Raw genomic sequence first — 12,220 nt, 5'->3', positions numbered from 1 at the left:
CGTTTTTGTAACGAATGTATAAGGCACAGTCTACAATGAGTCATTAATCGTTGATCAGATGTGTTCTAAGTCGTAAGTCATAATTATGACTTTATATATTCGTTACATGCGTAATAATACGATCAGTGAAAAACAAAAATTATTCGCATTTTAATTACATTTATTTTCATACACTTACATTTTGTGATAAAATTAAAAATATAAAACATCATTATTTAAGATATATATTTTTATATATTATTTATATAATATGTATTTTTAAAATATTTCTAATATTTATATAAAATAAATCTTATTTTAATATTGCACTATTAGTGCATTTGCAGGGTCGGATGAACGCCATATATGAGTTCATGTACATTTCCTTAAAATTGAATTATCCGATATGATTTCTAAGTGCTTTTGCCTAAGACAAGAAAAAAATCAATTCCGCTGTATAAAAATAGTAATTCATTTAAGTAGAATAAAAAAAGTACTTGCTTTCTATCATAGCGTGTTTTGGCATATTTAAGCCAGGCGGAAACATGATTTAAAAATTATCTATCCGTCAATATTGGATAATGCTTTCGAGCAGCCTCTATAAAACGCAAGAAAAAATTAAAGTTTAATAAATTGATTTATATAATTTTGTTTCAAGTTAGGTCAATGCAGAAAGTTTTACTTTTTATGATATCTATTAGCAGAAGTGAATTTATGGCAAAGTTTCCTTTCTGGCCTTTCCATAAACATTTTATAGCCAATTTATTGGAAAACATTTTTTCCATGCTATGTTTTATTTGATCTTGGGGTGAGTCTCCTCCAAGTAAATAGAAAAATGTTTCTTGAAGCATATAATTATTACAATTATAACGACATACTACATTTTTCATACATGAATAATGTCGAAATATTACATATTTCAATATGCATACTTCAGAGATTAATATGTAATAGAAAATTGTAAATATCAGTATATATGTACAGTAAAATTAAGTTAAAATATTCATATACAATAAAAGTATTTTCGGCCGCACAATTCTCTGAGTATTGACATCATACAAGCTATTTACATTTTTTCAATCTTTTATAATTTACATGTCTAATTGAATATACAATGCAATTATATTTCAATTGTATAAATAAGTAAGTGGGGAATGTATGTTCAATTGTATAAATAAGTAAGTGGGGAATGTATGTATCACCTGTCAATGATTCGTTCCCATTCCTCCTAGGAAATAAAGACGATGCTATAGATAAACTATAAAAAAATCTATAGCGTCGTTTCTTTCTAGGGGGACGAATCATTGACGGATAGTGTATATACTATTACCAGTTGTTTTTTTCATCTTCATCATTCTTCAATGAAATGTCATACTGTAGCAATTTTTGATGCTTTTTAAATGGTTTTGCAGGGATAATTAAAACATTATTATATCTTGGACCTGCTGCTGCAAATATTACTGGTTCGTCGTTTTAATTGCTAAAAAAATTCATTTTGTTGTCTTAATAGCTTTTAAATCTCTATCGTGTTCTCTAAAATCTTAATTATATTCTGGCTATCTGTAAAATTACAATTAAATATTATTACATACTTTATTGTTATTATTGTTGCTGTTGTGGTGTGTAGTTGTTTAAGTAATAAAATAACAATAAATATTGATAAAAGTTGATAACTTGGTGGAAAATCTTCAAAGATTATGTTTTGTGCGAATAAGTTATTTCTTATCGGAATTCGAGATGCGTTTCCAGTAATATTTTGCGGACCTAAATCTGTAGAATTAAAATATTTTATGTTATAAAAATGTAACTTCGGAAAGGAAGTCTTGATATATTAAAATAGTATTTGTTACTTATCGTAGATATACTACGACCAATAAATACGTGTATGTGAATGTTAAATATATATATATATATATATATATATATATACGTTTAGGTACATACCCTCCGTTGGGTAGGTTTCAAGATCCACAGTGTTGTTTATATTATTGTTACGATTCACCTCTATATCATCCGTTTGATCTATCTGATTTTCTTTATTATTGTTATTGTTTGAGTCTGAATAAATACGAAATTAATAAGTACTCAAGGCAAAATATTAATATTTCTATTTATAAACATTAAAAAATACTAACTTATATCACCTATATTACCATTTATTTTTTTATTGACGGTTGGAAGAATGTTGTCACTATCTTTTGGCAAATTTCTTGTAGTCTGTAGAACTTTACTTGATCGTCTACGTTTGATTGCAGGATCTGAAAGATAAATATATTTAATAAAAAGACTCATCTAATCGTTGCAAAAATATTCACTTTTGTATTCACTTGTAAAAATGAATAGAGACTATTTATGTATTACGTAAACATATTTTCAACTAACACTTAACAAAATTAGAATTACTTGATTACAAAAAATATAATATTTATATTATTTTTATTTTATAGGGGAGAATTTATATTATACATTTTTATATGTGATATAATAAAAGGCCAACTTAACGAGCTTATATGCTATTAATTGAAAAATTTATTTATTAATTTACGTCATACTATACAAAAGTTAAGATAAACGTTTCGACTGTACGACAGTCTTTTTTAATATCCTAATAATATGTTAAAAAATTAATTTAGTCATATCGACCTTATTATAAATACAACAATTATGAGATTATATGACGAACGCAGTACAAAATTCATGTTTGTTGGCATGAGTTAGAGCGTCAGATGCTGTTATATTATGTAACGACACTGTGAACAAATTAATATATCCGCTCAAATATTACATTTAGATTTTTAATAAATAGTATTAACTTACTTTTTTGTCACGAACATAACACTTTTTTTAAAAAAATTATTTCTTTTTACTTAACATAATCACAATGTGTACTTTTTTAAAAAACAAATCGATATCTGTATCTTACAATGTCGGCGCGCTGTATATATACCCAATTTTTAAGATGACGTAGACAATTTTTTTAGAATATCAAAATAAGAACCGTTATTATAAAAGGTTGATATCAGAAATGATATATATTAAAGAAGAAAACAACAGTATCAACCTAGAAAAGGACACCGAGCGTCTTGACGGTTCTTATTTTGATATTCTAAAAAAATTGTCTACGTCATCTTAAAAATTGGGTATATATACAGCGTATGACGTAAATTAATAAATAAATTTTTCAATTAATAGCATATAAGCTCGTTAAGTTGGCCTTTTATTATATCACATATTTTAATTGTATACGAGCCGAAGTTTAATTTATAAAATATATATATTTATACATTTTTATTTCCTCTCGCATTTATTTTATTTTCTCTCGCATTTATTTCTTTAGGGGGAATAGGGGATACATGGAATTAAAAATCTCTTGTAGAGATTATTCTAATTTCATATCTTGGCCGTGTCCAAGTAAAATTTGGTGCCTTGTGCACAAGGTATTTAATTCTAACGAAAAAATTTAGTTTCGTTTAGGATAACGCACTGTCATCCGCGATTTGGCTCTTATTGCCTGTCTTATACGTTAAATTTATATTTATATTACAGAGCCTTGTTAAACTCTTAAATTTATACACGCTGGCTTAAAGGCGTTTGTTTACCAACATTAATATATATAACAGAGAAAAGTATAGAATCGAAGGGATCTGAATAGCTCAGCTGGAAGAGCAGTCGCCCGGCAAGCGAAAGGTCTCGGGTTCGATTCCCGATTCAGCGACTTTCGGATCTATATTTTTCTCTTGCATTCATTTATTTATTTTCCGTAGGGGGGTTAAAGGGGTATTGAAATTAAATCTCAAATATGAGATTATTTCATATTTAAAAAATCTTGGCCGTGTCCAAGTAAAATTTGGTGCCTTGTGCACCGGTATTTAATTCTAACGAAAAATAATTTAGTTTCGTTAGGATAACGCATTGTCATCCGCGATTTGGCTCTTATTGCCTGTCTTATACGTTAAATGTAATATTTATATTTATATAAATAATAATTAATATATTTTAGTCTCAGGATATGAGTTAGCTATAGGAGCCAAGCGCAGTTAATGAGGCGCGTATTTTTTCTAAAGGATTAATTAGGTTTTAATAATCATAAGAAATATATTTAATATACAAGACATTAAAGTGCGAACGTTTCGGCTCTTTCTTTGAGCCTTCTTCAGCGCATAGATATAAATAAATAGCAGTAATAATACATTAAAAAAACAATTAAAAAAAAATAATGTTCAAGACGTGCGATCTTGTTTCGCTCCATAATATTCATTATGTTTCTTAACGATTGTCTCATTTTACTTCTTCTCTAGGTTGAAAAGCCCGGAAGGCAAAATGTGTGTTACGTATATATGTTCTTGCATCTATGAGAATATATTGTTTTAAACCTTTAAAATTTATGGAGTGAAATCAGTTCAATATAATAAAACTTATAAAAAAATTGACTTACATATATGTCGATTCTTATTTTATTTGCTTGAGATTATATTAAAGACAAGATTATATTAAATGTATTTCTTATGATTATTAAAACCTAATTAATCCTTTAGAAAAAATACGCGCCTCATTAACTGCGCTTGGCTCCTATAGCTAACTCATATCCTGAGACTTAAATATATTAAAAATTAGCAGAGCCGTTTGATTGCTTATACGTATTCAATCAATTTTATTTTATTAAATTATTATAATACAATTTTTATTATTATTATAATATTATTATTATTATTATAATATTATATATATATGGTTACAATTATGTTATATATTTATAATTATTATAACACTATTTTTTTTAATTATACAACATATATATTGTTATATTATATGTAGAAATATATTATAATATTATATAAATATATAAAGATATATATATATATATATGTCTATTTCAGATTACACGAAGAAAGAAGAGAAGAAATATCGGACGAAAAAGTAACACAACGGCAAAAAATTTGCGCTATAAAAAGCAAAAAACATGTTTATCAACAACAAACAACGAACAAACAATTGAAGCAGCAAATCAACAATTGTCACTTAAACAAGCAATAGAATATTCTGCAACAATAAATACTGAAAAAAATATTTCACAAGATGCTACTAATGTACTTCTACCCAACAATCAAATATTACAAGCTACTGTGTTATCGATCCCTCAGGAAATTCCACAATCTGATATTAATACCCATAGAAAAAAGTTGTTACAACAATTTTATTTAACTATATCGTCTTTTGCGGATATTGCTTGTGATGTTTGTAAAAAATTATGCTATAAAAAGCAGATATGTAATACGAAAATATCTGCTAAAACGATTGATATTTTTCCTACCGAATTACGCGAATTAAATGAAATTATAACATGTTTCCGTTGTGTTAATTTGATTAAAAAAGGCAAAGTTCCAACACAAGCATATTGGAATGCTATGTTTTTAGATGAAATTCCAGATGTTTTGCGAAATTTAAGTGATATGGAAACAAAGACTTTTGTCAAGAATTGTTCCATTTATAAAAATTATTAAGTTAGGTGGACGATTTGGTCAATCTGGCTTTCGAGGACAAGCTATTTATTTGCGCAAGATATAGAAGAAATATCGGAGCAATTACCATTACCAATTACAAGAATAGGCATGATTATTGTATGTAAACAACTTGAGAATGTTGAAAGATGCCGACAATTACAAATTAACGTGCAAAATTTATCAGCTGCTTTAGCGTGGTTAATCCAAAATAATCCATTATATCAAAACATTAATGTTAATTTTGACGTTGCAAATTTTGACATTTCACAAATATGTCAAATTATTGTAACACAAGATAATGATATGAATATTAATGTAAATAATGGCCCATCCACAGAGCAGACAATAAATAAGACAAATTTAATCGAAATAGCTGGGAATAGAGCAATAATCAGAGGTTCCATACATCAAGGTCATGAAATGTTTTCTGATACTACAAGAGGGAAACAGTGTACTGCAATTGCGGCGGTTGCTATAGCTATGTCTTCAATACATCAACTTCAAACTTGGACAAAAAATCTCATTGATACCATTTTATTGATAGGAGATGCATTATATGTAACAAGTATATCGAAGCGTAAGAATCCTCATCTTGCTGAAATTAACAGGAATTTTTTATCAATAGATGAATTGCACACAGATATTGAAGTCTTTGGAAATATTATTACCCTTTTAATCACTCCGCAAAATAGCGTATCAGGGCATTTATATAATGACAATAGCAATGAAGGATTTCCTAATTTGAAAAATGCTTTAAATATTTTTTTTCGAGATCATAATTATGGTGTATTAACTGCTAATGGAATTTCTGTTTCTATATTTCAATTTGATAATAATTATTGGCTATTTGATTCACATTCAAGAGGTTCAAAAGATAGACCAGCACAAAATGGTACAGCATGTTTGATTCGATTTCCAGCTACGTTATCAATGTTTAATATGTTAAGTATTTTTTTACCAAAATTTTTGGATAATACTTTTAATAATCAGTATACCATTACTGCTGTTTATCCTCATATGCATTCTAATGAACAACAAAATCAAATACATAATACGTACATTGAAAATGTAGCAGAATTAAAGGAGAATGCTGCAGAATTGAATCCAAATGATGAGAATGCTGCAGAATTAAATTCTAATTATGCGAATGCTGCAGAATTAAATACAAATAATGATAATTATAATATTGTTATTATGTCTTCAGTTTTAAGGCCAGTTGATGAAACTATACCTGACGTTCAATCTGTTATTAAAAAAGAAGTACAAGATGCTCCCTTATACACATTGCGACGGAAAACTACAGAACCTGTACAGATGCATACTGAACTTCGAGCTGAAGAATTAGCTTGGTTTTTCCTTTTTCCAAAAAGACGAAATGGACTTCATGAACCATCAGGATTATATCCTATTACACCATTAGATTATTGTCAAGCTCGTATTATGTGTCAGGATCCTAGATTTCAACAAAATGATTACTTATTTTATTGTTTATCCGTCATGGAATATTACCGGGCTCGGCAAAATGTTGACGTCTGCCTTAGATTTAGACAAGGCAATAATATTCCTGAAGGCCTTGTACAAAATTTGCATATTAATATGAGAGCTTTGCGTGGTTCTAATGCATATTGGCAAACTGCATGTAGCGGTTTAATTGCTATGGTTCGCAACTTGGGCCCGCCACAATGGTTTTTAACGTTAAGTTGCAACGATTTTAATTGGAAAGATATATTGCAAGCATGTCTTATTGCAGCTCAAAGAAAAGGAGAGAATGTAGACAATTTAGAGTTTAATGAAAAACAACGATTAGTTGTTGAGCATCCCGTAATATTATCTCGTCATTTTATGGTTCGTGTTCATGCAATGATGCGTGTATTGCTAAATGATGACACTTTATTAGGTGAGAAACTAATAGATTTCTGGTGGAGAATAGAATTTCAAAATAGAGGTAGTCTACATTTACATATGCTGTGCTGGAATGAAGGAATTCCATTATTTGAAGGCCCACAAGGTATAGCTCTTATTGACAAAATTGTATCCTGTACATCTTCTACGGGAGATGACGAATTAGATGCACTCATTGCACGCGTTCAAGTGCATAGACATAGTAATACATGTTACAAAGATAGACAACACGGACAATGCCGATTTGGTTTTCCAAGAAGAGTTAGTGATACAACTACCTTGCTTGGACCAGATGAAGCTATTCGTAATAATGGACGTTTCTGTATATTAAAACGTAATTCTACAGATGTATTTGTTAATAATTATAATCCTACACTTCTTAAATTATGGAATGGCAATATGGATTTGCAACCTTGTGGGAATGTTACAGGTATAGCTTATTATATAGCTAAATATGCAGCTAAACATGAATCTCATGATGTTGGTCAAGCAATTAAAGATGCAATCAGTAGAGTTCAGAGATACGGTGGAGATATAGGAAAGCAATTATTTGCTGTATCAATGACTATACTTCGACATAGACAGATATCTGCCTGTGAATGTGCATTTCGTTTATGCCATTTAAAATTACGTGATAGTTCACGAAAAGTTGTTTTTCTAAATACATGCTTTCCGCAAGAACGTTATCGTATGTTACGTTGTGATGGCTATATTAACAGTGTATATGCAAACTTATTTGATCGTTATTGTTTACGTCCGGAGAATTTAAACGATCTCAGTTTAGCTGAATTTGCTGTTACATATGAATGTGTATCACGATTTGACAATTATGAAGAAGATGGAGATATCGAAGTTTATAATCAAGAAAATGATGTAGTTTCAACTAAGTATATTCGTTTACAAGATGGTACAAAAATAAAACGGCGTACACGTCCTGCAGTGTTAAGAACACGATATTATACTCAAACTAGTAATCGTGAAGCATACTTTTATAGTTATTTAGTAGCTCATGTTCCTTTTAGAAATGAAGAAGAACTACTTGAGGGATATGAAACAGCAGAACAGGCATTTAATGCCAAGCGTCAACTACTACGACCTCTACGGAGAGGACAAAATATTGAGCAATTTCAATTTGTAGAACAAGAATTACAAGAAGTTATAGCTCAAATTGCAGCATTTGATGACGGCGATACAAATGCACAATCTACGGTAAGAAACGAAGATCGAGTACGTTCTATAATGGAGGAATATGATGAAAAAAATATTGATTTAGATTTACACGATGAACCTAACGAAGCAGATCGTGTCATATCTGCTGAAGAATTCGAACAAAATGTTAGAAATATGAATATAGAACAATCTAATTTGTTTCACACAATTACTGATTATATTAAACAAGATATTAAAGGTCAAATTAGTGAACCTTTACGATTATTCATTACAGGAGGAGCAGGATGTGGAAAAACATTTCTTTTAAAAATGATAGAACAACAGATTAAGCGATGTTATGCTCCTACTATTGATCTTTTATTGAAACCGACATTCGTTGAAGTGACTGCTCTTACTGGTGTTGCCGCTAGATTAATTAATGGACGTACCTTACATTGTGCGTTCTTTTTAGCAATAGATAATAAAATTTTTTACAAAAAAAAAACTCCCGACTGCTGCCAACAAAGTTTTAATGTTTAAATTAGAAAATAAATAAAAAAAAAAATAATAAAAAAATTAGAAAATAAAAAATAAAAAATAAAAAACAATTAGAAAAAAAATAAAAAACAATTAGAAAATAAATAATAAAAAAAAAAAATAAAAAATAAAAAACAATTAAAAAATAAATAATAAAAATAAAAAATTAGAAAATTAAAATTAGAAAATAAAAAATTAAAAAATTAGAAAATAAAAAATAAAAAATAAAAAATAAAAAACAATTTCTTTATATTGAGAGCCGATAAAAATATTTATTTCTGAAAAAATTTAAAGTAAAACAAAACAAAAATTAAAAATAAAAATAAAAATTAGAAAATAAATAAAAAATAAAAACAAAATTAAAGTAAAAAACAAAACAAAAATTAAAAATAATAAAAAAACAAAAAAATTATAAGTATAAAAATAAGCTTGTAAAAGTTTGAAATAATCACACATAAATAAAGTCTGTTGTTTATTGTATAATTTTTCTTATTTAAATTTATTGTTATCATACATATTTAGCGCTATATAATTTACAAAAATTTCAGATGTTTGAATTCAAAAAATTTTTTTAATTATAATTATTATTATTAATTCTACAATTTACAGGAGCAGTCGGGAGACGCCGCGCTAAATTTGAGACATATACGCACGCGCACTATTTTATGTAATAAATAGACAAACACAAATATCGATACTCAACGGATGTTGACACACACTCATACACATGTACGCGCACGAAGTCACGCGCGCACATACGCACATATGTACGCACTCATGCGCGCAAACACGCGCATACGAACATATGAATACCCGCATTCATACACATACTGACATGCACTCACATACGCACACACGCATATGTATACTGACGCTGCGGAACACACACTTAGCGCGGCGTCTCCCAACTGCTCCTGTAAATTGTAAAATTAATAATAATAATTATAATTAAAAAAATTTTTTGAATTCAAAAATCTGAAATTTTTGTAAATTATATAGCGCTAAATATGTATGATAACAATAAATTTAAATAAGAAAAATTATATAATAAACAACAGATTTTATTTATGTGTGATTATTTCAAACTTTTACAAGCTTATTTTTTATACTTATAATTTTTTTGTTCTTTTATTATTTTTAATTTTTGTTTTGTTTTTTACTTTAATTTTGTTTTTTATTTTTTATTTATTTTCTAATTTTTATTTTTATTTTTAATTTTTGTTTTGTTTTACTTTAAATTTTTTGTTTTTTATTTTTTATTTTTAATTTTTTATTTTCTAATTTTTTAATTTTTTATTTTCTTATTTTGATTTTCTAATTTTTTATTTTTATTATTTATTTTCTATTTGTTTTTTATTTTTTTTTTTTTTATTTTTTTTTTTTTATTGTTTTTTTTTTTTTATTTTTTTTTCTTTTTGTTTTTTATTTTTTATTTTTTATTTTCTAATTTTTTTATTATTTTTTTCATTATAAATGTTGATAAAAATTCAAGTTGTGATCTTTGACTTCGGATTCGAGCAAATTCAATCGAAGATAGTATCGACAATTTATCATTTGATCGAATATCTGATTGATAAGAAATAAACATAATCGGAGATTTTCCTTTCCTTCCCCTTTGATGACGCGATAAATTGAACCAATATATTGATCAATTTAAAAAAATTATTCTTATTAGTTTGATGAATAATTATTTTATTCATAAAATAGATTGCAAAAATAAAATCTTGGGCTTTTTTGTACGTGGATTTCATTCTAATGTTACAGGCAGTGTAGGTACATTTGAAAATCTATATTTATAATTGTGCAAAAAATTATATATATATACATATATATATATATATATATATATAATTTTATCTTCATATATATATATAATTTTTTGCACAATTATAAATATAGATTTTCAAATGTGCCTACACTGCCCGTAGCATTAGAATGATATCCACGTACAAAAAAGCCCAAGATTTTATTTTTGCAATCTATTTTATGAATAAAATAATTATTCATCAAACTAATAAGAATAATTTTTTTAAATTGATCAATATATTGGTTCATATTATCGCGTCATCAAAGGGGAAGGAAAGGAAAATCTCCGATTATGTTTATTTCTTATCAATCAGATATTCGATCAAATGATAAATTGTCGATACTATCTTCGATTGAATTTGCTCGATTCCGAAGTCAAAGTTCACAACTTGAATTTTTATCAACATTTATAATGTAAAATTGTAAAATATAACTAATTTTCTTATCGTGCAAAGTCAATCAAAGATTAGATTGACAATTACAAAACAAAAGCATATGATTTTTCGAATATTTTTAATTATGATTGACAAATAAACGTAATCGGAGATTTTCCTTCTTTCCTCTTTGATGACGATAAATTAAACCAATACACAGATCAATTTAAAAATATTCTTATTACATATTCTTGTTATAATTTTATTAGTTTCATGAATAAATTATTTTATTCAAAAAAATTGCAAAATTATAAGTCCTGGGCCCTGTTCAGGGATTATCAACCTGGTGCTGTCGGCAATGCTGAATATATATATAAATATATATATATATATATATATATATAGAAACGTTTTGGATGTACGTTCTGGTTAAATTTTATTCAGAGGCGATCTATTCGTTTGCTGATAACTGTACAAAATATTTTACCCCAGATGCAGTTTGCATGTGCGCAAAATTCTCAGAAGCGATATTGCAATGTTGAAACTTTATAACTTATCATGTGATAGTGACTTTCACGTAATCTTTATGACTGTGCAAGGTCAACACTAATGGTACTATTTTATGGTTCCTTTGAAACCGTACAACTTTTGTTGTTTTATTATAAAATGCATTGAAACAAAGAGATATTAGGGGTAGTAAAAATGGGACACCTTGTATAAATACACACACGCATACATATGTGTATATGTATGTGTAACAACCTGTGTATATATAATTTTTATATAATTATAAATTATATAAAATGGGACACCCTGTATATGTATGTGTGTGTCGATTGACAACTTTTTTATTGCGACATCTGTCGAGTTTTGTCGATAATTATATTTAAAAAATCTTCATTATCGACCCTATCGGAGTTCGCCCGTGCATTTAGGATCCCCTTAATACACGTACTCAGAATCCCTTTCCTA

The 12,220-nt window shown here is 27.6% G+C and overlaps 1 pseudogene; it reads right to left on the bottom strand.

The window, feature by feature from the left end:
• Positions 1-338: 338 nt before the first annotated feature.
• On the bottom strand, positions 339-5,590 carry LOC114930853 (uncharacterized; annotated as a pseudogene).
• Positions 5,591-12,220: the final 6,630 nt, after the last annotated feature.

The sequence above is a fragment of the Nylanderia fulva genome, unplaced genomic scaffold, assembly GCF_048542155.1.
Source record: "Nylanderia fulva isolate GAGA-0341 unplaced genomic scaffold, ASM4854215v1 Scaffold89, whole genome shotgun sequence".
In the NCBI taxonomy this organism is placed as follows: Eukaryota; Metazoa; Arthropoda; class Insecta; order Hymenoptera; family Formicidae; genus Nylanderia; species Nylanderia fulva.
The sequence above is the reverse complement of the archived record's forward strand: the minus strand, read 5'-3'. Positions and strand labels throughout refer to the sequence as shown.